Raw genomic sequence first — 27746 nt, 5'->3', positions numbered from 1 at the left:
AGAGACCCCCGCCCGCGCCCCTCCGCGCCCCCTCGTCGCCCCCCGCCGCCGCGGGCCCTGGAGGCTTCCTCAGCGCCCCCTTCATGCCCCCCGGCTCCCTCAGGTCCACCCCATCCCGCCCAGGCGCTCCCTCTCGCCACTCCCAAGCCCTGCGCCCCCTCGCCACCAATCCCGGGTCACCAGACCGTTCCTCCTCCCCCCAGCCTTCACTTCCCTGCCCCCTGTGCTGCTGGGCGACCTCTCCTCCTCCTCTCTTGCTTTCACGCTGGTTTGTGAGGTACGTTTGTATCTGTGCAGAATCACGGTGACTATGATCATTTCCTCCTCTTCTCACAGGAGGGGACACCCAGCTGAAATTGAGTGAGCTGCTCTAAGGCACATCTATGGAGGGATGCCTCTTACGTCCCAGGATCACACTTTCAGATTCAAAAGTAGCTGTTGATTTTACTCAGCAGAGTCTCGAAGTGCCGCATCCTCTAAGAGCTGCATTATTTGCTTTCGACAATGCATTGATTCCATAAAGATTTACTTACGCCTACTGCGCGCCAGGTACTCCGAGGAGCCCCAGGAATGCAGTGTTGAACAAGACAACAATGTCTACTCCTTGGAGTTTAAAGTTAAGTGGTGGAGGCAGATCATCGCAAGGAAACAAATGAACAAGATAATTTGAGATAGTGCTATGAGCAAAATAAAATAGAATGTGCGAAAGTGTGGAGGGAGGCTGTTTTAGATCAGGGGGTCGGTGCTTTACTAAACTTTACTCTGAAGAACTGGCATTTGCTGTGAGTATTGAAATAGAAGATACAGTGAGAGGGGCACAGGCTAGGGGAATGCCTTCAAACTGAATGTTCAAATGTCCCAGGAATAGAAACACAAGACAGACATTTTTTAAAATAATTAATTAAAAACTTTTTTTTTTTTTTTTTTAGTAATCTCTACAGCCAATGTGGGGCTTGAACTCACAACCCTGAGATCAAGAATTGCATGCTCTTTTGACTGAGCCCGCCAGGCGCCCCAAGACAGACATCTGAGTGCGTATTTCATATGTAAAATGGGCATTGAAGATTAGTATGGGTTGTAAAAATAATGTGTGTAAAGTACAATGCCAGCTACAGGGTAAGTGTATCTGAGCTGGGTGACTGGATGGGGGGATTTAACAGGTAGAAGGCAGTGTACCTAGAAATTTAATAGCTTGGGGTTGCCTGGGTGGCTCAGTTGGTTGAGCGTCTGCCTTGGGCTCAGGTAATGATCTCAGGGTCCTGAGATTGAGTTCCGAGTTGGGCTCCCTGCCCCCTCATGCTCGCTTGTGTGCTCTCTCTCTTCCTGTCCGTCTCTCTCTCCCTCTCTCTCAAATAAATAAGTTAATATCTATAAAAAAAAGAAATTTAATAGCTTGTAATATTCATGATTAAGAAAGAATGAAAACAAATGAATTAAACATTCAATTCGTGTAGTTAGAAAAAGGACATGAAAATAACCCCAGGAAATCAAAGGAAGGGATTATGTAAGAAAAAAACCAGGCATGAATGGATTGGAAAATGTATGAAACAGAACTAACAAAAGAAGGGAAAAGTCTGGGCAGGTACAAGTTGTGAAACACTAGGAAACCTGAATGTGTAGAGAAAGAACTTCTAATTCCCAAAGCCGGGGACATGTGAGCTTTTAGCTGCAAAAGAGCCCTGAAAGAAAATCCTGAGGGAAATTGCCTTAGAAACAAGCCTTTAGACAAAATAGCTGAGGAATCATCCTGTCATTGGGGAGGAAGAGCTGAGTGTTGTGGTCACATCAACAGGCCCCGCAAAGCTGCCAACTTAACTGCTGCGTTGCTAAGGTTTGTTGATTACAAATGAGTAAGTAACTGCCCAACTGTGGGGGATGTGGGGGATCTGGCGGCGGGGCCCCCGCAAAGTCATTTCACCATACACAGGCATTCCTGGGGCCAGTTCCTCACTGCTTCCCTGGCTCCAGTGGTAGAGACACTGAGCTCATACGGGTACATCAGAAGCTGTAAATCAAGAAGAGATTGTATGCTGGGGCCTGCCCTCTAGGAATCCCGCCCAAGCCAGGGTCTGAAGAAGCCCTAGACAGACCAGTGTGGAGAGAGACCCAGCTGTCCCAGTCATTCCAGCTTTTCGTGCTGAACTGCCACCTGTGGTCACATGAGAGAACCCAGGGCTTTGTGGATTCGGGAGTGGACAAAAAGTTTTTCCCTCAGCTACGAGAACAGAAGTGTCATTAACTGAGATTGGGAAGACTGTAAGGGAAACAGGTTTGGGGAGAGTATCAGAGTTGTTTTGGGGTAGGTTAAATTGGAGACACCTTTGAGACATCCGAGAGTTGATAAGGAAGCGGTTAGAGGTACAAATTTTTGAGGACGTAGTGCAGGTCCAGGCTGGAGATATAAAATTCAGGGGTCCTCATTTAGAGTCTCAACATAGTATAAACTCACTTAGGGAGTGAGTTTAGATGAGAGGAGAAGGGGTCTGAAATCTGAGTTCTGGGGCTCTCCACCATTTGGAGGCTGAGGAAGAAACAGGGAGTTTGAGGAGGAGAGGTTTCACGGAGGGAGTGCTTACGGGGGTCCAGTTCTGCTGATAGGTGTGATTGAGAACGGACTGAAAATGATTTCTAATTGTACAAAACAAAACCCCTATGAAATAGAATGTTTTTTTATTTACAGTGTATAGCTGAAAAAATCTGGAAATGGTTTTATTCTAAATCCCATAGCCATTTAGCAACAGAATTAGTGACTTCATAAAGTGCTAGATGACATTTACAAAATGCTTTCTCTGCGAGGAAACGTCCGGAAGTAGAATTCAAATTATCTAGAACAAGGACATCAAGGGGGAAAGAAAGAGAAGGTCTCGACTAAAGTGGGGGTACAGACCAGAAGAGTCACACGTCAGAAAATACAAGGCCATATTTTTTTTAACACTTGGCAGAAACAATCGAAGAAGGAGCCTAGGGTTAAGACGATTTTATTATAACGCTCACGTGGATGATTAAATAAGCAAGAATATTTGGGAAAGCCCCGAGAAAGAAGAAAATGAAGAGAGGCTAGCCCTACCAGTTATTAAAACATGATAAGTCCTGTATAATAAGATTAAGGTATTGGGACATGAATACATAGATTAATAAAAGAAACAAAGTAGAAAGATCTGAAAATAATTGCATCTGGAAATTTAATATGTGATCAAGTTGGCATCTCAAATCAGTGGAAGAAAAAGGTGCTCTTCAAAAATAGTATGGGGGTAAATGGATAGCCAGACAATCATATCTGTTTCTCCACACAAGATGAATTCCAAATGGGTCAAAGATGTTAAAAATTTTTTTAAAGAAATAAAGCTATATAAGTACTAGAAGGAACTACGAGCGGATGCCTCTGTCATGGAAGGATTGGAGAAATTTTCCAAACTCAAAATCCAGAGGCAATTAAGGAAAAGACTGAAATTTGCATTATCCAAAACAACAGCGACAATAAAATTTTTGCATAGCAAAACACATCATAAGCAAAACAAAAAGACAAGTTAAAACCTGGGAAAAAATATTTCCAACTTAGAGGAGATTGATGTCCAGTGGTTGTGTCCTAGAAGGCAAGGAGGACTTCCTGATTCACAGGATTTGCCCATCACCGTGGTGTAAATATTCCCACCAGAACAGATTTTAAATTCCCAAAATGCGCTCAACTGTACCGATGTGGCATCAACTTGGTCACAGAATTCCTGACGATTTAACAATCAGCACTTGTAAGCTGCCACTAGCCCCCTCCAGCCCATCACTGTAAACATCCCTAATATATGAAGGGCTTAAAAAGATGGAGAAGAAAAGGAAAACCGTCACCTTGTGGGAAATAGGCAAGAGCTATAAACACACATTCACAAAAAAAAGGAAGAAATACCTCTGTATACTGCTAGGACATGATCTCCAGTGGAAAAAAGCAAGGTGGCAAAACTGAAGGTAATAAACTACCATTTAACTAGAGTGGGAAGAAGAGATGAATATACCTTATATTTTGTAAAAAATAGATAAGAGGTGCTTGGCTGGCTCAGTCAGTACAGCATGCGACTCTTGGTCTCAGGGTCATGAGTTCAAGTCCCACCTTGGTCATTGAGATTACTTTTTAAAAAAAGGAAATAGATAAAAACAAAGTTAAAAGAACAAATGAAGGGACACCTGGGTGGCTCAGTCGGTGAAGCGTCTGCCTTCAACTCTGGTCATGATCTCAGAGTTCTGGGATGAAGTCCCGCATCGGGCTCCCTGCTCACTGGGGAGCCTGCTTCTCCCGCTCCCTCTGCCTCCTGCTCCCCCTGATTGTGCTTCTCTCTCTCTGACAAATATATTTTTTTTAAAGTATGGGGGAAAAACCACACCCCAGGGACTCCTGGGTGGCTCAGTTGGTTAAGTGTCTGACTCTTGATCTCACCGCAGGTCTTGATGTCAGCTTAGGTCTTTTTTCTTTTTCTTTCTTTCTTTTTTTTAAGATTTATTTGTTTCAGAGAGAGAGAGCACAAGCGGAGGGGCAGAGGGAGAGGGAGAGAGAATCTCAAGCCAACTCTTTGCTGAGCATGGAGCCCAATGCAAGGCTCCAACCCATGACCCTGCCATCACCACCTGTCAGCTCAGGTCTTGATTTCAGGGTTGTGAGTTTGTAAAAAAACAAAACAAAGCACAACAAAAACCCCATTACCTCTAGGGGGAGGAGGGAAAGGGGCAGAGAGACAGAGATGGAGATCAGACTTCTCTTCAAAAAAAAAAAATTTTTTTTTAATTTATTTATTTGAGAGAGAGAGAGCACACGAGCTATTGGAGAGGCAGGGGGAGAGGCAGACTCCCCACTGAGCGCAGAGCCTGATGCAGGGCTGGATCCCAGGACCCTGGGATCGTAACCTGAGCCGAAGGCAGACACTTAACTGACTGAGCCACCCAGGCACCTGAGATCAGACTTCTCTGGTTATGGTTTATAGATTTGACTTTGTTAACTCTGCAACAAGACTTTTTTTTTTTTTTTAAGATTTATTTATTTATTTATTTGAAAATGAGACAGAGAGAGAGAGAGAGAGCTAGAGCGAGCAGGGCGAGGGATCAGGAGAGAAACAGACTGCCTGCTGAGCAGGGAGCCCATCACGGGGTTCCATCTCACAACCCCAAGATCACCACCCTGAGCCGAAATGAAGAGTCAGATGCCTTACCAACTGAGCCACCCAGGCACCCCCAGACGTAATTTTTAAAAATGTTTTCAGAAGCAACCCCTAGAAGTCAAAGGCAAAATGAAACAAATGAACTTGGTTGTGTAATGACCTTGTTCTGTCTATTTTTATAAATTGCTACTGCTCTTTGAATAGCTTGCAGAAATATGAGTAGCTTCCTTTGGTACTGAGGTAACCCATGTTCTGAAGTTTTCGCTTGGAATTTTCCATACTATCTCACATATCTAACTTTGGCATTCCTTCCAGGTGACAAATACCATAACCTTGGCCAATTTCCTAGCCTATGTTCTCCTCGCCTGAGGCATCACCTGCCCTTTCAGACAAAACTACTCCCATCATAGCGCTGACTCCTTTCAGAAATAAGACACTGTGTTATTCTCCTAATAATGCCCCCTCATTTCCAAAGCTGTGGTCCATCCAGGGCATGTCTGTCCCAGGACCAAGGGAAAAGGTCATCATACACCCTTGAGGGTAATCCTCCTCCTTGAAATTCAAGAGTTTCTTGGATCCCAGGATTTGGAGTTGCAGGCAGCTAAATTTGACTCTCACAAGCTGAAGGACCTTGAACAAAATAATTAACTTCTCTTAGCTCCAGTAACCTCATTTATGAAACAGGGGGAGGATAACACCAATCTATGGGGTCATTGTGAGATTCGAATAAGATGATGTATGTAAAATGTCAGGTGTATACTCGGTCCTCCTTCTCTTCCCCTCTCTCTGCTTCCCTCTTTTCTTGTTTCGCACATTCTTTTTATTCAGTCTTCTTTCTACCTCCATCCTTCATTAAACAAAATGAATTAGATTAGGAACTTTTAAGGTTCTTTCAAACCCTGAGATCCTTAGAAACACTGATGGAGTACAATGCATTTAGATGGGGGTTGGCTGCTAAGGATTAGAAATTCAAAGATAGTAGAAATGTGGGTTTAGAGACCAATAGCGATTTTAATGGAAGAGGAGTTTAGGATCGAAGAAAACACAGGGGAAAGGCCTCCTTGGTGGAACTATTTTAGGGTGTCCGTAATATTAGAAATTCTGATGATTTGTGCAAGGGAGGAGAGGAAATAGGGAAGCAAGTGAAGGAGGTAAGGAAAAAGAAAAATTGAAAAGTAAGGAGGAGGTTAAAATAAAGTCAGATCACAGCAGGTGTTGGTGAAGATGTGGAGAAACCGGAATTCTCATGCACTGCTGGTGGAAGTATAAAATGGTACAGTAATTTTGAAAAATAATCTGGCAATTTCTCAACTAAACACCAATTTAGCCCAATTCCACTCCTGGGTATATACCCAAGGGAAACGAAGGTTTATGTCTATGCAAAAACTTGTACATGAATGTTTATAGCAACATTGCTCAAAATAGCCAGAAGGTAGAAGCAGCTCAAACCTCCTTCAACAGATGAATGGATAAATAAAATGAAGTCTATTCATGCAATGGTATTTCATTTTCCCAAAGACCTACAGATGGCCAACATGTAGGTACATGAAAAGACGCTCAACAGCATTAATCATCAGGGGAATGCAAATCAAAACCACAATGAGATACCATCTCACACCTGTCAGAATGGCTATATGATGATGGCTGAAGACCAGAAATAACAAACATTGGCAGAGAGTTGGAGAAAAGAGAACCCTTGTGCCCCATTGGTGGGAATGTCAATGCAGCCACTATGAAAAACACTGTGCACTATGGAGGTTTCTCAAAATATTGGAACTAGAACTCCCGTGCGATTCAGCAACCCCACATCTGGGTTTTTGTCAGAAGAAAACAAAAGCACTAGAGTGAAAAGTTATACACACCCTCATATTCACTGCAGTATTAGTTACAGTAGCCAGGATATGGAAGCAACCTACGTGTCCACTGATGGAAGAATTGATAAAGAAATTGTGGTGTATGCCATGGAATGTTATTCAGCTGTGAAAAGAATGAGTTCTCGCCATTTGCCACAGTGCAGATGGACCTTGAGGGCATTATGCTAAGTGAAATCAAATACTGTATGTTCTCTCTGCTATGGGCAATCTCAAACAACAACAGCAACAAAAAGCCAAGCTAATAGAGAAAACAGATTGGCGGTGGTTGCCAGAGGCAAGGGTGGAGAGTACGAGAAATGAGAGAAGGCAGTCAAAAGGTTAAAAAAAAAAGAAGAAAAGAAAGAAAAGAGAAAGTTGCCTTCCTGATTAAAAAACAACCCCCCCCCCCAACAACAACAACAAAAAACCCTTAAAGTGGTACTCACTGGTCAACTCAAGTGTGGTTCACGGGTATAATGAAATGCCATGTAATGGCATTCAGAGGGGAGAACGAAAACAAAGAGGAGAGCTTTTAAAAAAAAAAAAAGATGTTATTTATTTAGGGGTGCCTGGGTGGCTCAGTTGGTTAAGTGTCTGCCTTTGGTTCTGGTCATGATCCCAAGGTCCTGGGATCGAACCTGGCATTGGGGTCCCTGCTCAATGAAAAGCCTGCTTCTCCCTCTCCTGCTCCCCCTGCTTGTGCTCCCTCTCGTTCTCTCTTTCAAATAGATAAATAAATTTTTAAAAAAAGATTTAATTAATTAATTAATTTAGAGCCCGGGGTGTGGAAAAGGGGGCAGAGAGGAAGGGAGAGGAAAAGGGAGAGAATCTCAAGCAGACTCTGCTAGCTTGGAGCCTATCTCACGACCCTGAGGTCATGACCTAAGCCAAAACCAAGAGTTGGATGCTCAACCGACTGAGCCACCCAGGTGCCCTGAGGAAGGCTTTTTTATACTGATGCTAAATGTTTCCCAAGATTTAAACAAAAATTAATTAATTGATTAATAAAAAAATAAAATATGATCCATTGGAGTGATACATCTCTAAGACATTACTGTAATACCTATGCATGTAGACCTGTGGGGTACTGTTAAAATGAGAACATGTAGGGGCGCCTGGCTGGCTCAGTTGGTTAAGCATCTGCCTTCGGCTCAGGTCATGATCCCTGGGTCCTGGGATCGAGTCCGGAATCGGGGTCCCTGCTAAGTGGGGAGCCTGCTTCTCTCTCTGCCACTCACCCTGCTCATGCTCTCTCTCTCTCTCAAATAAATAAATAAATAAATAATCTTTTTAAAAAATGAGCATGTATATAGAAAATCCTAAGGAAATCTACAAGAAAGCTACTAGAACTAATGAGTTCCAGTTACAAGATTCAGTCAGGATCAAACACAGAGAAACAATGGGATTTCTATGCACTAGCAACAGACAAATACAAATAAAAAGTTTTTAAAATTCCCTTTGTGGTAATATTAAAATAAAAAAATATTTAGGGGTAATTCTAACAAATTGAGTACAAAGAATGAATACTGAAAACTACAAAATATTTCCAAGAAAAATTATAGAGACCTAAATAAATGGTTAAACATACCGTGTTTATGCATAAAACACTCAATATTGGGACGCCCGTGTGGCTCAGTCGCTTAAGCGTCTGTCTTCTGCTCAGGTCATGATTCCAGGGTCTGGGGATTGAGCTTCGTATTAGGCTACTTGCTTAGTGGGGAGTCTGCTTCTCCCTCTGCCCCTCCCCCAACTCGTGCTCTGTGTCTCTCAAATGGATAAATAAAAATCTTAAGAAATAAAAATTAAATTAAATTAAATTAAATTAAAAAAAAAAAACCCACCAAGTAACAGCAAGTATTGACGAGGATGTAAGGATACAGTTCTCCTACATTGCTGATGACAACACAAAATGATACAGCTATTCTCGAAAACAGTTAGGCAATTTCTTGTAAAGTTAAATGCATGTCTACCATTTACTCAAGAGAAATGTAGACATATATCCTGTGTTGGTCTGCTCCAGTTGCCGCAACAAAATGCCATAATCTGAGCTGCTTCACTTGTTATTTTCTCACAGTTCTGGAGGCTAGAAGTCCAAGATCAAGGCGTCATCGGGACTGGTGTCTGGTGAGAGCTCTCTTCTGGGCTTGCACATGGCACTTTTTTTTTTTTTTTAAGATTTTATTTATTTGAAAGAGAGAGCATGAAGTTGGGGGGGGAAGGAGATGTGGACCCCCTGCTGGGCAGACAGCGGGGCTCCATCCCAGGACCCTGAGATCCTGACCTGAGTCACCCAGGCGCCCCACAAGGCCACTTTCTTACTCTGTCCTCACGTGCCTCTTTTCTGTGTGCGTGCGGTCCTAATGGGTGTCATGTGTTAATTTTTTTGTTTCACTTTTCTGTTTCATTTGAAAAAAATGTAACGAACCTATATAATTTTTATCCCCATCTCATATTAAGAATAAAACAAATCCAATTTAACATAAAATCACTTAAAAAAAATTGACAGTGGATTTTTCTCAGCCCATTTTTTTCAGCTTTATTGAGGCATAATTGATAACATCGCCTTTTTGTTATTCATATTGATTGATTCATTTTTGTTTGTTTCAATTAGTATTTACAGAAGGTCAGGTCTGGTTTTAGAACGGTGAACACAGCAAAGCTGAGTCTGCCTTCCAGTGAGCAGGAGACGAGGATCTTAAAGATTGCTGCAAAACAAATCAAGCAAATAATACTAAATAATAATAATAGTCATAAAAAAAGGAAAATTAAAATCTGCGAACAATTCTTTTAAATATCCGTATCTCTTTTCAGTCTGTATTTGCAACGTCTGCCTCATCGGATATTCCCTACCGCAGGATGAGGAGCAAAGTCCAAGAGCCGAGTCCTGGGCCCGGTTCTACAGACCTGAGCGAACTCCTCACCTTGCTGAGCCTTACTCTCCTCCGCAGCCAAGGGTGATCGCGGCTGTCTCAGAGCAGGCGCTGAGGCTCTTCGCGATGGGTGCCCCATCGTCCTGTACATGTAAGTCTAGGTCTACAGATAATCTCTTTAGGCAACTCTTTTTATTTGAAATTGAAATTCTCTTTCTTCTCCTCTCTCCCCGCTTCCCCACCTTTGCCTCAAGAGTCCACAGACTGCTATTAAGAGGCGAACCTGTTAGCACATTCAGATACTATCGTGTAGCAAATAACTTTTAAAAAGTTAATAACTCCAATTAGTCCTAGTAGTTAGAACTGTGATGCCTTGGGGCACCGTGAGGATCTGCATGTCATGGGAAGGGTTTCGAGAACAACCTGGTCCTAGGCTCTTGGTGCTTAAAACAAAAACAAAACAAACAAAAAACCCTGTACAGAAAAGGACCCCCAAGACAAACAGTCTTTGCAGTTTTGCCCCGGGCTTCTAATTCACTCAACCTTTGTGGTGCAGCAGGCGAGGAATACTGATTTCTCAGCAAGCACTAACTGATGAGCAAAAGCCAAACCAAACCAAACCAAACCAAACCAAACCAAAAGAAACGTTTAAAGATGCCCTCTGCTAGAACCGAATGTGTGCTAAACGTCTCAGGAGCTCCCCCCCGCCCAAAGGCGCCCCGTGAGGAATGCATCCCGACACCGGGTAAGGAACGATCACAGCTCGGGTGGAGGATTCTCCGCGGCGGTGCCGACCCCGGGCCCAGACTGAAGTCAGACCGAGAGAAGGGAGAGCGAGAGGTACAACTGAACCCGGGAGGAAAGTCCTAACGCAGCTAACGGAGGGAACCTCAAGTCGGGGAAGCTCGGTGCCGCCTGAGCCTCAGGCTCCTCCCTCCGGTCGAGGCTGCGCCCCCGGGTGCTGCAGTTCCTGCGACGCGCGGAAGGAGGTGCTGTTCCCGCAGCTTCCCGCTCCCGCCCAGCCCCCCAGCCCCCATGAAGCTCCAGGTGATAGGACTTAGCATTTAGATTTCAGTTTACAGTTTTTAAAAAAATATATATGTACATTTTACTTTTTTAGAGATTTTTAAAGTTTATTTGAGAAAGTGTGAGCACGAGCAGGGGGAGGGGCAGAAGGCGAGGCAGATTCCCCGCTGAAGGGGAGCCCAAGCTGGGTATCCATCCCAGGACCGTGAGATCATGGCCTCAGCCGAACGCAGATGCTTAACCAACCGAGCCACCCAGGCGCCCCTATTTTATTTTATTTTATTTTATTTTATTTTATTTTATTTTATTTTATTTTATTTTATTTTATTTTATTTTTTTATTTTTAAAGTAATCTCCACCCTCAACGTGAGGCTGGATGTCATGACTGCGAGCTCGAGTGTCCCACTCAACCAACTGAACCAGCCAGGCAACCCTCACTTTACAGTTTTGAGCACTTTTTCATTTTATCCTTACAACAGCTAAGGAATGGTTGGAGGGCAGGTCCTATCATCCCCATTTTACAGACAGAAAACTGAGAGACAGACAGTTTAAGTGATTTACGCCACGTCAGCCAAGTAGGCAGCAGAGCAATTTTTTTTGGCTCCTGACCCAGTGCTCTCTCCACTCTGCTGTCTAGAATAAAGCAGGATTATCAGGTACAACTAAGGAATGAACAAAGACCCAAGAATTCCCTGACCACTCCTGTAGGTCCTTTCCACAAAGCTAATGGCCTTGGGAATACTGCTGCTCTTAGGATGTTTGGAGGTCAGGTTGGGCCCACTTCTGTTTCAAGCATATAATTAAATTTAGCTTTGTTGGGTCACTCTGTGGTCAGGGCCATGAACTGAGTTTGGCCAAGGGGAAGGAAGGGTATAAGCAGAAGTGGGTTGAGCATCTGCCACTTTTCCGGCTCAGTACCTCTCTTCTCATGGATCTGAAGACACCCAAAGTCACCCCTCAGTGTCTACAAGTTGGGAAACCTCTATATTGATTGCTCTTAACAAAGGCTGAGGGATGCTTGGGTGGCTCAGTCTGTTAAGCAGCTGACTTCTGCTCCGGCCATTATCTCAGGGTCCTGGGATCAAGTCCGGTGGAGTTCCGCGTCGGGCTCACTGCTCAGCATGGACTCTGCTTCCCTCTCCCTCTGTCTCTTTCCCCCACTCGTGCTCTCTCTCTCAAATAAATAAATTAAATCTTAAACAAAACAAAAACAAAGGCTGAGAAGGCCTGGTGTACTGTCAGAGATCTAGGATCCCTGGGCAGCTCACGCTGCCTAGTTCGAGGAGCTTAGTAGAGAGATATCAGAGTCTTTGAATAAGTGTAAAAAAATTGGCCAGAAAATGTTTTCCTCCATTAGTGTATCTGCAGTTGTTTCAATAACGCTCTGTAACAACAGCTTTCACATCTGTGACGCACAGCCATTTTCTTGCTCACAAGCCTGTGGGTTGACTGCCCCCCATTCCTCTAAACTGAGGCTGCAGGTCTAGCCCAGGTCTGCTCTGTGGTCTTCATCATTCCAGGCCCAGCGGCCAGCGAGGTCGGGGCTGGTGAATTGCATAAGCACAAAAGAGCAAGCCAAACCTCACAAGCACATTTAAAGCCTCTGCCTGGGTCCCAGTCTCACCACACTGCATTGGCCAGATCAAGGCATGAATGCCGAAGAGAGGAACCCACTCTGTGCTAGTGGGAGGTGCTGCAAAGTTACTTAGCAAAGGACATGGATGTACAATTCTAAAAAAAAAAATTTTTTTTTTTTTTTGAGAGAGAGAGAGTGCTGGGGGTGAGGGGCAGAGGGAGAGAGAGAGGATCTTAACCAGGCTCCACACTCAGTGAGGAGCCTGACACGGAGCTCAATTTCATGACTCCAAGATCATGACCTGAGCCAAAATCAAGAGTCAGAGGCTTAACAGACGGAGGCACCCAGGCACTCCTGGCCGTACAATTCGAAAACAGAGAGCGCAGCATTGGGAGCAATGGCTCAGTGTACCCATCAGTTAGTAGTCTGACAATAAATAATAACTAACGTCCAGTGAATCTTACTATGTGCTAGGCACTTTTGTTAAATACTTTGCATGTGTTAATATATTCAATCATCACAACAACCCTGTGAGGTAGATACTATTATGGTCCCTATCTTACAGATGAAACACAAGGCACAGTGAGGTTAGGGAAGAATTAAGATCACACAGTAAGTGTCAGAGGAGGGCAGGGCCGGACTCTCAACCACACTTGGCTCCAGCTTCCCACACAACCTGTGTGCGGTTTCATGCCCTCTTGCCTCTGTGTTTGCCGCGCCCTCTCTCTGGATCCTCTGCTCCCCTCTTCATCTTGTCAACTTCTATTTGTCTAGAGTCTTACCTTCTGGGAAGCTTTTCTAGTCTCTTCCCGAGTCTGATTAGATGTCCCTTCTCTGTGTCCCCAGCAGACTCTATCCATACTTTGTGGCATTTACCAGATTACATTGTAAGAGTAGATTGCACTATGACTTCTCCATCATTAGTTTTTCTCAAAATGCAATTCATGGACTCCCTGCTTAAGAGTCACCTGGGAAGTTTGTTTAAAATACAGGTGTTCCTGGGACCTATCTTAGACCCACCAACTCAGAACTGATGCAGGACAAAGCCTATAGGAGTCTCCATTTGAAAGATGCCCCAAGGGGCACCTGGGTGGCTCAATTGGTTAAGTATCTGACTTTGGCTCAGGTCATGATCTCAGGGTCTGGGATTCAGCCCCACATCAGGCTCCCTGCTCAGGGGGGAGTCTGCTTGTCCCTCTCTCTCTCTCTCTCCCTCTGCCCCTCCCCCGGCTTGTGCACACTCTCTCTCAAATAAATAAAACCATGAATTAATGAATGAACGAATGAATGAATGAGTGAACGAATGAACGAATGAACGAACGAACGAATGAATGAATGAATGAATTCCCAAGATGATTCTGACCTGTGCCAAGTTTAACCACCACACTAGACAGGAGGGTGGCCATGCTTTCATGGACGTCTCCCTGTGTTCTGAATGAGGGAAATGAGCTGCACTGGTCCAGGATGCCAGCAGATAGCGCTGTGTCAACGTAAATGCTTTCGCGTGAGTGGGAGGAGGAAGACGGGAAGTTTTGTTTTACTGGAATTCAAGCCTCAGATGCTGCGTAATTGAATTTATTATTATTTTTTTCCTGCTCAATTTGCCGACCATTGTCCCACTTGCATGAATAAATTGATTTCTGACGGGATGAGGACTTGGCAAGGGGAAAGAGGCTGGTCACAGAGGAGATCTGAGCTGGCAGTACAGACGGGAAGGATATTCCTGATTACCCTCATTTCCATCCTCAATGATGGAAAGCTGCTCCTAGCGAGCACTCAGTGTTGTGAAATTACCCAAAGCATTCAAAAGAATATGCCATTTCAGCAAGAGGGTGGAGCCATGCTGTAATTTCTGGTAGTCCTCACCTGTTTTCTTTATGGACTGTCATATACCTGCAGGTTAACCTTTTAAGTAGGCTCCACACCCAGGATGGAGCCCAACAGGGCCTTGAACTCAGACCCTGAGATCAAGAGCTGAGCTGAGATCAAGATTCAGTTGCTTAACTGACTGAGTCACCCAGGCGCCACCATGGTTAACCTTTTCAAAATCGCTTCCCTTACAATCCAAAGTCTAGAACACTGAGTCTTCCTCCTGGGCTGAGTACTTCATTCTCCTAAGGGACAGGGGCCCCACAGACAACCCTTCCTCCCCCTTCCAGCCTCCCTCTTGCCCCCCAGGGGCATCCATGTGCAAATAACTGATAGGGCTGGCATGGGGCCAGGAAAGACTATCAGGCAAGGCCAGAGCTAGGGGCTGAGCTGTTTTCCTTTGCAGGGAACCAGGGGTGGGGTTTGCTGCCCTTTTAGCTCTAGGCAAACGGAGGAGAGAGTGGTGAACACAAAGGAGCATAGTCTCAATCTTACTGGAAGGGCCCAATTCATTTACTTTTATTTTTAATTTTATTTTAAGTAATCTCCGCGCCTGATGTGGGGCTTGAACTCATGACCCCAAGATTAAGAGTCTCATTTTCTACCAACTGAGCCAGTCAGGTGCCCAGGGAAGGCACAATTTAAAGGCATCACACAAATTAGGGACAATAACTATCAAGTAGAAATAACTACTGAGTGACCCAGTGTAAAGCAGATGGAAATGCTTCAAAGGAATGTGAGAAAATACAATTCTCCTTTTCCTTTCTTTTCATTCTTTGAACAATCAAGTTCAAAAGTCATTAGGTGGAAGGCCACGCAAGTTTAGGACTTCATGGCCCGCTCCTGGTACAACCGCAGGCAAAGGCATCTGCCCAGCACCGCCCCCCCCCGCCCAGGTTTGATGGTCCTCATGATGAGGGGTTGGCCCACAGCTACCTCTAGATGGAGTCAGTGGCCAGGAGGCTGGAAGCACCAAGCAGGCGTATGTCAGGTGGCCAGTGTTGAGGTTCCTGTCTTTGTCTGATGTCCCCTCTTCCAGTCTGGGATGAAGGGCTGCTCTGGGCATAAAGGAGCTGTCCCCTGGAAGCAGGAGAACTGAGCCTGCCCCACCTACAGGCAGAACCTGTGGTCTCTGAGTAGACTGAATACTGGGCCTCAGAGAACACTTTGCACATTCTGGGCAGCCTAAATGATAAGGCCAGCAGCCCTAGAGGTAATGTCTCTCTCCGGGAAGTTAAGGGCCTCACCTGATGGCTGGGGTGAGAGCAGCCAGCCAGGAGCCGGTTCCACAGGCCACACAACACGTGTGACTGCCAGGGAGACAGATCTGGTTCACCTTGTCCAAGGAGAACTGCCTGGATTGGGGCAGGGAGCCATCCAGCCGGAAGCCCTGCACCCATGGGACAGGCCCTAGCCCCCAACGCTGGTCTGGACAGTATGCCAGGATTCAGTCTCAAGATGGCGGTGACCAGACTTTGCCTTCCTCTGCTTGTAGCAGGTAGAATGCCCCTTCCAGATCAGAGAGAGGCAGATCCACGTTCTCCTGATTGACAGGAAATTGTGGGGGGCAATGCTTCCTCTTGGAAGGGATCCCAGCCTTGGAAGGATAGGAGGGAGGAGTTCCCCTTCTTTCTATTCCACAGATAGTCTAAAGGATGTACCACTGCTAGATGGGGAACTCTTCAGAAGAAATCCCCTTCTCTGTCTCTCCTGCTCAAGCCGGGGGGCGGGGGGAAGAGGGTGGTTATGAGCAGGTGCTGCTGGAGAAGAATTGTGGCTACAGCTGGAGGCTGTAGGAGATGACTCAACAGAACAAGGTCAGAGCTGTTCTGGGCTGGATCCCCAGCTGAGATGACGATTGTTCGACCACTGGCTGCCCAAAGCATTGGATTCTCTCTAGGACAGCTGGATTTAGGGCGAGGGTCATGGGAGCCTGCTCCCCGGTGGCTGTTACTATGGTGATTCCAGGGCTGGTTCCTCTTCCTTCTTAGATGGTTAGGTCCACCTTGGGACTCTTGCTTTCAATTCCCAGACCTACTTTTGTCTCATCTTCCTCATCTCAGAACTGGTACTTACCAACTACCCAATTGTTTAAACCAGAAAGCTGGCTGTGATCTTCAATCCAACCCTTCCCCTTCCCCTTCCTCTTTGTGTCTCCTCTCTTCACTGCCACCACAATAATCCAAACCATTATCATCATCATCGGCTGCCCAACAGCAGGAGCCTCTTTATTGATCTCCCCATTTCCTCTCTCACCGCCCCCACCCCCACCAATCTCCACATCACCCAGCAAACAGTAACCATCCCCCCCCCCCATAGTTCTTGGGCACAGCAACATGGTTATTTCCTTTGGGCACTTGGCATAAGTCATACGTTTATTTTGTTGTTCACTTTGTTATCTGTGTCCCCCACTAGACTGTGCCACCATGGGGCAGGGTAGCTGGTCTGCTCAGTGTGTCATTGTATCCTTCCTGCCAGCATGGGGCCTGGCACAGAGTAGATAATAGCTGTTAGATGAATGGCATTAGGCCAAAGAGTTTCGATTTGCAAGGAGGTGTTTCACACATTTTGGGAAAAGGACTGATAAAGCATAAGGACACATTAGAGCATTAGAGGGAATGATGGAGGCAGCTGGATGGACATGAATGGGTCCTCCTTCCTAACAGCCTCCCAGTTGATGGGGCCTAAGGTAATGGCATACCATGCAAGAGGAAAGGATGCAATCCTCGAGAGCATTTAAAGGAGGAATTCCTATCTTCCCAAATACGTTGGGAAGGAGAGAGTCACTGATGTTGTAAGTCTGGTGAGCCAGAAACATAGCGTTACTTTGTCTCTTGGAAAACCTCGGTTTTTACACATGTTGAGTTTGAAATGACTGTAAATACTTCCTGTGGGCCACGGAGAACAGCCAAACTCCTTTGACTTCTTTGGGAAACCTCTTTGACAATGTGGTCAGCCATGAAATAGACATCAGATTTATGATTCTTGATTTCCTTATGTGGAAAGTCAAGGAATTGAAATAAATTCTGTAATTCTAGCAGAAAGAGAGAGTTAAAGCTTCAAAATTCTAAAACCTGTTACATTTTAAGGACACAACCAAATAGTTTTGAGCCATAATTTGTTACATCGGACACGACCAGTAATAGCTTTGCCATTCATTATCTATTGAACGTGCAATGATTTTATTGTATGAGTATCTGTCATAACTAATTAACGGCAACTTATGTATATTTTTCCACGTTTTCCAGATTTTCTATGACAGCATGGGGGTATTTTGATAAATCAGGAAAAATATGGGATACTTTTTTTAAACAAAAATATAAAGACTCACTGTGTCAATTCCTGAATGAATAGCTTTGGGGTAAGCACTTGCCTTTACACGCCAAACATATGTAAGCACAGAAGTTACTAAATGTTCCCAGAAATCACTGGAAATTTCCCTCCAAGAAGTACACACATGTTGATGTTTCTTGGAATTCTCTGCAGCTGGTTTCCCTTCTCTGGTTTCAGACTGCTTGGTCCCAAAAATCACTGGGCTGGAATTATACAGTAAGCCCATTGTTCCAATAATTCTCCCTGAAGGCAAAATTCAGGGATTTGTCCCTTTTTTGTTGTTATAGTCCCAGACCTAACTATTAGCTATTCTTCTCGATGTGGTTTTGATCTCTTGGAGAATTTTCACATCAAAAGTGTCTTTTAGGGGTTTGTTTTACTGTGGTAGGGCTTCCATTAGAGGAGCAACCAGCGTGGGGAAGTAGCAGGGGTGGATGGGGAGGGGAGTAGAGACTATTGCATGCCAAATTCATAGTCCTCTTGGTTATAGACTGAAGAATGGGCCAGAGGTGAGTGACTGGTAAAGAATCATCTGGAAATAATGACATGGAGGATTACTGCAAAAAAACTGGGCCTATTTCACCATGAGAAGAAGGTGGGACATTAGGGCTTTGTAGCAAGAGGGATTAAATTTTACTCACAGAAGCAATGCATCGCAATAAGAGGATGAATGAAGTCAACCTGATATATAAAGAACAATTAAAGTTGTCAGGAAACAGAGCACACTGCTTCATGTGACATAAGCTGTCTACCCATGGAAATTTTCAAGAAGATTCTGGAAGACTGTTCTCTGGGAATGGTCCAGGAAGGCTGTGTGTTGGACAGAGCATTGGACTTCATTTCTCACGTAGGCTCCATGTCCATGGCGGATTGACTACTGCATCCTGTTTGTCCTCACTCCAGGGCCCAGGCTAATGGAGCATCTAGTAACTGGAAGAATGGCAGTCGCCATGGAAAAGGGGAAGAGGAACTTCAGTGTGAAAGTGACACATGCCATTTCTGCTCACATTTCACTGGCCAAAGCGAAATGCATGGTCAGCCCTAAAATCAGGTGGGCAGCAAAATGCATACGCCTTATTTTAGTAGGCAAATAGAAATGTTATTTTGATTTGCATGTAGCTTATATATATAAAGCATTATAGCTTTATAGCATCATAGCTTATAATGTTATTTCTGTTTGCATACAGCTTATAATTTTTTAAAACTCAGATGTGAATAGAACTTTTGAAATGCTTCATGGGGCTTGGGAAGTTTGTTCTTTGTGCTCATATGTAGTTTTTTTTTGTTTTTTTTTTTTTTAAAGATTTTATTTATTTATTTGACAGAGATAGAGACAGCCAGCGAGAGAGGGAACACAAGCAGGGGGAGTGGGAGAGGAAGAAGCAGGCTCATAGCAGAAGAGCCTGACGTGGGGCTCGATCCCACAACGCCGGGATCACACCCTGAGCCGAAGGCAGACGCTTAACCGCTGTGCCACCCAGGCGCCCCCTCATATGTAGTTTTAACATCATTGCAGTTAGAGGGCAGGCTCCAGGCCCCAGCATATGATGTAGTCCTGATGTAGTTTTGGAATATAGGTGAGGTTCGGTGGGGCAATGTCCAGAGCCAACGACCAAGAAAGAATTCTTGAGATGTCTTTGATGCAAAATGGTGGATTTTTTAAAGCTTGGGGACAAGACCCATGGGCAGAAAGAGCTGCTGCACCGGGATTGTGAGGGGAGGCTGATGATATACTATGGGGTTGGGGGAGGTAAGGAAAAGGAAGGTTTCAAAAGGATTTTCTTTTGTTAAGAAGACTCACAGGATCCCAGAGGCCTTGCCATTGTCAAGATTGTTTTTCCCTCTAGCAAGGCGTGAATGTTAAGACAGTTGGGAGCTTCCTGAGGAATGTCACTCATATCCCACCCAGGAGTGTGTGTCTGTGTGGGGGAGGCTGCAGGGTGTCAGCTCCTGCTTTGTCCTTGGCTAGCCTTCTGCTCCCTCATCAGTCCTAACCTGGTGGTTATGTCTAGAAAAAGGCAAACTTCTGAATTGGAAACTAACAGGAATCCATGTATCAGGGACCGAGTTAGTGTTCTGACGCAGAGCTTTGCAATGGTAGTGTTAGTATTGTTGTTCTGAGACTACTTTTTATGTCTTGTGGGAGAAAACAATGGAGTAATTATGTTGGAGGTGCTGGAAAGCAAGACTTTCGCTATGGAATCAAAGAGGTACAGACGTAAGAACAACGAGGTTATAATTTAATTTCACTCAAATCCTGATTTTGAATTGGAAGTACCACTATGAACTCAGTATATTTTTTCTTAAAAAAAAGAAAAGAAGTATTTTCCAGCTCTATCTGCTGAGAAAGCCTAGAAAAAAAAAAAAAGTCGCTAAGGAGTACCCAGTTTATGGCCTCTAATTACCACTTCCCACTAAAAGAAATCAAGCTTCTTGGAAAAATGGCTGATTCCAGATTAGGCACAGGAAATATACAGGTTGCGCCTGGAACATCATGTGATCCAAGAAGGCAAGAAATTTATCAGGGAATACTTGGGTCGTGCAAAAAGGCTCAGCAGCCAAGTTGAATGGTCTCTTCCTGGAGAGAGAGGATACTTGGAACATTTTTAAGAATACAAACGGCAGGGGCGCCTGGGTGGCTCAGTCCATTAGGCATCTGCCTTTGGCTCAGGTCATGATCCCAGGGTCCTGGGATGGAACCCTGCGTGGAACCCTGCGTGGAGCCCTTCATGGAGCTGCGTCTTGCTCCCTGCTCAGCAGGGAGTCTGCTTCTCCTTTTCCCTTTGCTGCTCCCCCTGCTTCTGCTCTCTCGCTCCCTCTCTCTCTCTAATAAATAAATAAAATCTTAAAAAAAAAAAGAATATGAACTGCAGTGGATTGAAACACATCAAATGTGCTTGAATTCACCAGCTCATATACCTGCAAATCCCCAATGGACATCTTTGCAGAGACCGTTCTTCTGAAAACTGGGAGATGAAGGAAGGGATCTTACCTTTCCTCTATGAATTGCACTTTAGGTAACCACATAGTTGATGGGAGGAAGCTTCTCTTTATGGAAGTATTCCAGTTAATAAATAAGAAGAAATCATTGAAATAGAATATGACTATTTTGCATCACCTAATGAATTAATGGAGGTAGGCAATGATCATCGATAGCAGTCAGCACACAAAAAGAACAGACATCTAGACATTTATGACTCATGACAGAAGTTCATATCCTACCTATAAAGTATACCTTCTGAAAAGCCAGCAAGTAAAAATCAGTGACTCTCAACACTTTTGCCTTTCAAGTGATATTTGTCATTGTCTGGAGATATTTTTGATTGTCACAATCGGGAGAGAGAGTGTTACTAGCATCTAATGGTTAGAGGCTAGAGTCGCTGCTTAACCTTCAATGTGACATAGGACGATTCCCCACCATGAAGATTTGGCCCCAGATGTCAATAGTGCTGGGCTTGAGAAATTTCGCTTTAGATCAAATGATCAATTTACGTGTAATTATGTATGTAGCGACAGGGGAACAGGTCAAGTGACATCACAGGGATGCAATCAACAAAATCACATCGTGGGAAACTCTAAAAGACAAAGTAGTTTCTTTAGCAAATAAAAGGGTATTTATCTTTTGGAGATACATACCAAAATATTTACAGATGAAATGTTATGATGTCTGGGTTTCCTTTAAAATAATTTACAATGGAAATGGGTGGATGGATGGGGGTCTGCATGAAATAAGACTGGCCATGAGCTAATAGTTGTTGAACTGGGTAGATAAGTACATGAGGGTTCACTCTCTGGTATGTTACAATTATGCACGATAACAAGTTAAAGGGCTTTAATCATTTATTATGTAAAATGATGGTGAGAGGTGCCTAGTGGCTCAGTTGGTTAAGCATCTGCCTTCAGCGCAGGTCATGATCCCAGGTTCCTGGGATGGAGCCTTGAGTTGGCTCCCTGCTCAGTGGGGAGTCTGCTTCTCCCTCTCCCTCTGCTCCCTCTCTCTTCCCCCTGCTCATGTGTGCTCTCTCTCTTTCTCAAATAAATACATAAAATCTTTAAAACATAAAAAAATAAAATGATGGAGATAACAAATGATAGTTGAAAGAAGTGTTCTTTACTTTAAAACAAAAGGGTAGCATCTTTTTTATCAGTGTATTAGTTATCTACTGCTGCATAACAAATTGTTCCAAAACTTCACAGGTTCACACAGTATTATCTCATACAGCTTCTGAGTACCAGGAATCTGAGAGCTTCTTAGCCAGGTGGTTCTGGCTCAGCATCGTCCACAAGACTGCAGTGGAGATAGTGGCTGGGGCTGCAGTCACCTGAAGGCTCGACTAAGCTTGGGTGATCCATGTGAGATGGCTTACTCACATGGCTGTTACCTGGATGCCTCAGTCCCTTGTTACACGGCCTCTCTGTAGTGCTGCAGAGTGTCCTAATGGCACGGCAGCTAGAGTCTCTCAAAGCAAGCAATCCAAGAGAAAGAATAAGGAAGGGGCTACAGCGCCTCTTGTGACCTGGTCTTAGAAGTCATACTGTCACTTCTGCCATATTTTATTCATTAGAAGTGAGTCACTCAGCCCAACCCATACTCAAGGGAAGGGAAATTCGGATCCACCCATTGAAGGGAGTTATGAAGAATTGGTGGACACATTCTAAACCATCACAACTGGCCTCTTTTTAATTTTTCTTGTGTGTTTTATTGGCCTATCACATCCTAAAGTGATAGAAACTCTAGCCTCAGACACTTACGCTAGTATAAAAAAGACTGCAGATATATTGAGGTACTGTACCTACATCTAACAAGGTTAAGGTACCTCCTTACTTATTAAAATAATCAATCTAAATGGAACCCTAATAGTATTTAACAGTAAATTATTTTTAAAGGTGAAATGATACATTGAAACAATAAAAAAAATAAAGAAGGATAAAGATTTTTAATTAAGGAAGTACTAAAGGGTAAGATAAATTCTTTTTTTTTTTAAGGTTTATTTATTTATTTGAGAGAGAGAGAGAGAGAGAGAGACAGCCTGCAAGCTCGCCAGCAGGAGGGAGGGGCAGAGAGAGAGAGTCCCAAGCGCAGAGCTCCACCCGGGGCCCGATTTCACGACCCTGAGATCATGACCCGAGCTGAAACCAAGCGCCAGTCTCTCAACTGAGTGAGCCATCCAGGCGCCCATGGTAGGATAGATTCTGAAGGGTAAATTCATTCGCACTATCACTAACAATTCTCACTGGAATTAAAGGAGAGCAAATATACAGGGTTGTTACAAGCAAATGAACAAAAGCCAACTCTTGGTTTCTCATCTTCCAAATATCCCCAGGCTCATCATAATCAGAAACATTCACAGTAGGCTGGATGTAATCCCGTAGTTTCCTTTATAGGAAACCATATCTTGTGCAAAATGCATGCTATAAGCTAAACAAGGATGCTGCTTCCTCCCTGCCTCTCAGGCATTCACCCTAGTCCTGAGCCAAATCTCCGATGTGCTGCTGTCCCTTCCTTTTTGCATGTCTTTCTCCTCCATTGTATCCAAGAATCCCATAAAGAGTAGCTCCAGGACCTCATGCAGCATAATCACCTCAGGTGCATAGTTAAAGACATTTCTGGAGCCAACCCCACCCCTACCAAACCAGAAAATCTTAGATTGTGGCTCAGAAATGTGCATCTTTAATAAGATCCCTAAGATGAAATTGTTTTGTACAATAAAGCTCAAGAAGTCCTGTATCAGGCTGTGAGCGTGAGAAGAGGGTCTGAGTCTCGCTCATCTCTGCGTTCTCAGTCTCTCACCTGTATCCTTGTGCCTTTCCTGGCATAGGCACCCCTAGCACACTGGCAGGCGTTAGATGAATGTTCGTGGAATTGAACTGACTTGGAAAGATTTCTGCACCTTACAAAGTTTTGACTCCACTAATTCATGAAGAGATTCTCTGTCGAGGAGACTGGTAGGTTTGGTGAGGTGATGTGTGCTGTTTTTGCCTGTCTAGCATCTGTTACCTCGTGTGGTAACAGCACTGTTGTTTTCCTTAGGCGAGCCACTCCTCTCTCGTGCTCCGTTCCCGTAGTCTGAGAGCCACTGGCAAGACTTTCTCCACAACGGAAGTGAGCCTGTGGCCCAGGTTTGGCCAATCCGAGCATATATTCCTGCAGACTACTGCGACTGGTTCAGAAATGGGTATGTGACTCAGTGAGAGCTGTACTCCGGATTTGCTGGTTGCCGTCTGGAAGAAGGTGGCTTCCCTCACTGGGTTTGCTAAGGTGGTGGAATGTGAGTTTGGACTTTCCAATGACTATCTTTTTTAAAAATTCAATCAATTAACATATAGTGTGTTATTAGTTTCAGAAGTAGAGTTTAGTGATTCATCAGTTGCATGTCACACCCAGTGCTCATTACATCAAGAGCCCTCCTTAATGCCCATCACCCAGTTACCCCATCCCCCCCACCCACCTCCAATGACCATGTTTGTCTTCACCTAATCTACTTGCGGCCTCTACAGATTTGCCTGTTTGGAACACTCAGTATATATGGAACCATACAATATGTGGATTTTTTTGGGGGGGGTGGATGGCTTCTTTCACTTAACATAATATTTTCAAGGCTCAGCCATGATACAGCACATAGAGTGTTTCATTCCTTTTTATTGCCAACTAATATTCCACTGTATGAACATACTCTATTTTGTTTATCCATTAGCTGGTGGACGTTTGGGTACCCTTTGACTTTTCATGGATCAGTAAGTTCCTTTTTATGCTTAAGTATTTTATAACGGTGACAAATTGTAATGCAGATGGCTCTGAATCAAATATTGGAACATGTGATATGATGAGCGACAAGTGTGATTTGACAGAGATAGTGAGTGAAATATGAGAACTTTCAACCGCCCTAGAAAGTCAGGGCTGTATTGTTAATGTAATAATGTTACTTTTGTGTATGAGGCTTCAATTCACATTTGAAGTTCCATAATTATAAATCATAACATTTTATAATTATGATACGGCCTCAAGATGGGCAACTGGTGCCTTGAAAATTCTGCTCCAAGTGTTTGTCACCTGCTGATCATCCACTTCTCTGTCACTTTCCCAGTCAATGGAGACGGTTTGAGGTTGTCTGATAAACAAGACTCAAGTTCCTCACCCCATCCCTGTCCCAAAGGCTCTGAAACAGGCACACAAATGCTTTCAAATTTTATCAGTGTTTTTGCTGCTAACAATGATAGGAAAACAGAGATTAAATATCCAATCAATGGATCTCCAAGAATCATAAAAAATCTTTAAAAGCACTATGTATAGTTATCCCTAGTCATCATCTCAATGTTAGTGGGACTCAAGCCGCTGCCTTCTAGCTCAATATCCCAACCTTCCTTTTTTTTTTTTTTTTTTTAAGATTTTATTTATTTATTTGACAGAGAGAGAGAGACAGCCAGTGAGAGAGGGAACACAAGCAGGGAGAGTGGGAGAGGGAGAAGCAGGCTCCCAGCAGGGGAGCCTGATGTGGGACTCGATCCCAGAACGCCAGGATCATGCCCTGAGCTGAAGGCAGATGCCTAACGACTGAGCCACCCAGGCACCCCAATATCCCAACCTTCTTAGATGTTCCCTTGGGAGAGGGGGATCTGCTTGTCATTTCGGGGCTGGACTAATGACCTGTGAGCTTCTTGGAACTCTGTAAGTCTAATCTCTACCAACTCCTCAGTTAACACGTTTCACAATACGTTTAACTAATCAGGAAAGGGACAAGGAGCATAGACGGTGGGAGCCAGACTGACTTGGGTTTTAATGTCTATTAATTTTCTGTAGCTGGGTAACAAATAACCACACACAGAGTGGCTTGAACATGTTATCTCACAGTTTCTGTGGGGCAGGAGTTCAGGCATGGCCTGGGTTTCTGTGCTTCAGGGTCAAAGCAGGTTGTGATCAAGCTGTCAGACAGGATGGGGTTCTCATCCATAGGCTCAACTTCTATGTAGTGACTTTAACAACTTGGATATGTAGATTTATGTATTTCATTAAATTTGGAAAGATTTGCTCATTATTTTTTCAAATATTCTTTCTGCCCCTTTCTCTTTCTTCTCTTCTCCTGCAACTCCCATTATGTGTATGTTGGTACACTGGAAGGCATCCCATACATCTTTTGTTTGTTTTTTAAGCTTCTTAAAGTGTGGTTCTTAAGGCAGAAGCATCAACACCACCTCAGAAGTTGGTAGAAGTGTCAATTCTTAGGCATTACTCTAAATGTATTGAAGAAGCTCTAAGGATGAGACCCAACGATCTGTGTGTGTGTGTGTGTGTGTGTGTATTGAAGTTGACACACAATGTTACAGTAGTTTTAAGTGTACAACATAGTGATTTGACAAGTCTACACATTATGCTATGCTCACCACAAGTGTACCTGCCGTCTGCTGCTATACAACCCGACTATAATATCATTGACTATATTCCCTACCCTTACCTTTCATTCCCATGACTTACTCTTTCCGTAACTGGAAGTCTATATCTCTTACTCCCTTTCATCCATTTTTCACATCCCCCCAGCTCTCTCCCCTCTGGCAACCACCAGTTTGCTCTCTGTATCAATGAGTCTATTTCTGTTTTGTTTGTTCCTTTGTTTTGTTTTTTTAGATTCCACATGTAAGTGAAATCATATAGCATTTGTCTTTCTATGTCTGACTTGTTTCACTCAGCATAATACCCTCTAGGTCCATCCATGGTGTTGCAAATGTTGCAAGATCTCATTCTTTTTTATGGGTCCATTGTGTATATATACCATATCTTCTTTATCTGTTCATCTATTAATGGGCATTTACATTGCTTCCATATCTTGGCTATTGTATAGCTGCAACAATAATAAATAATGCAGCAATAAACATAAGAGTGCATATATCTTTTTGAATTAATGTTTTGTTTTTTTTGGGGGGGTAGATATCCAGTAGTGGAATTACTGGATTATATGGTATTTCTGTTTTGTGGTTTTTGAGGAACCTCCATACTATTGCCCAAAGTGTTTGCACCAATTTACATTCCCACCAACAGTGTTCCAGGATTCCTTTTTTCTCCACATCCTTGCCAACACTTGTTATTTCTTGTCTTTTTGATTTTACCTATTCTGGCAGGTGTAAGGTAGTATTTCGTTGTGGTCTTGATTTGCATTTCCTTGGTGATTAGTAATTTTGAGCAACTTTTCTTGTGTCTGTTGGCCATCTGTATGTCTTCTTTGGAAAAATGTCTATTTAGATCTTTTGGCCATTTTTTTAAAAGAATTTATTTATCCGTTTGACAGAGAGAGAGACAGTGAGAGAGAGAACACAAGCAGGGGGAATGGGAGAGGGAGAAGCAGGCTTCGCGCTGAGCAGGGAGCCCCATGTGGGGCTTGATCTTAGGACCCCGGGACCATGACCTGAGCTAAAGGCAGACGCCTAACTACTGAGCCACCCAGGCGCCCCTTTTTGGCCATTTTTTTATTGGATTGTTTTTGTGGTGTTGAGTTGTGTACATTCTTTATATATTTTGGCTATTAAACCCTTATTGGATATTTCATTCACAAATATCTTCTCCCATTCAGTAGGTTGCCTTTTCATTTTATTGATAGTTTCCTTTGCTGTGCAAAATTCTTTTATTTTGGCATAGTCCTAACAGTTTAATTTTGCTTTTGTTTCCCTTGCTTGAGGAGACATATCTAGAAAAATATTGCTAAGGCCAGTGTCCAAGAGGTTACAACCTATGCTTTCCTCTAGAAGTTTTATGGTTTCAGGTCTCACATTTAGGTCTTTAATTTTTCTTTTCAGTTTATTTTTGTATATGATGTAAGGAAGCAATCCAGATTCATTCTTTTGAATGTAGCTGTCCAGTTTTCCTAACAACACTTTTTAAAGACACTGTCTTTTCCTTATTGTATATTTTTGCTTCCTTTGTCATAGATTAATTGACCATGTAAGAAAGAGTTTACTTCTGGGCTCTCTATTCTGTTCCATTGATCTTTATGTCCGTTTTTGTGCCAGTACCATACTGTTTTGATTGGTTTAGCTTTGTAGTATATCTTGAAATCTGGGATTGTGATTCCTCCAGCTTTGTTCTTTCTCAAGA

General features: G+C 43.7%; 1 long non-coding RNA gene across 2 annotated transcripts; it reads left to right on the top strand.

Moving 5' to 3' along the window:
- Positions 1–66: 66 nt before the first annotated feature.
- LOC123002135 (uncharacterized) lies at positions 67–26546 on the top strand. 2 transcript variants are annotated; one of them, XR_008956856.1, is made up of 4 exons: positions 67–277; positions 930–1031; positions 9803–10012; positions 23697–26546. It is a non-coding gene; the product is annotated as an uncharacterized LOC123002135 (long non-coding RNA). The 2 variants fall into 2 exon arrangements; XR_008956857.1 differs by having other exon boundaries at positions 67–616.
- The last annotated feature ends 1200 nt before the right edge of the window (positions 26547–27746 follow it).

Source organism: Ursus arctos, unplaced genomic scaffold (assembly GCF_023065955.2).
Source record: "Ursus arctos isolate Adak ecotype North America unplaced genomic scaffold, UrsArc2.0 scaffold_33, whole genome shotgun sequence".
In the NCBI taxonomy this organism is placed as follows: Eukaryota; Metazoa; Chordata; class Mammalia; order Carnivora; family Ursidae; genus Ursus; species Ursus arctos.
This window is presented reverse-complemented; position numbering and strand designations above follow the sequence as displayed.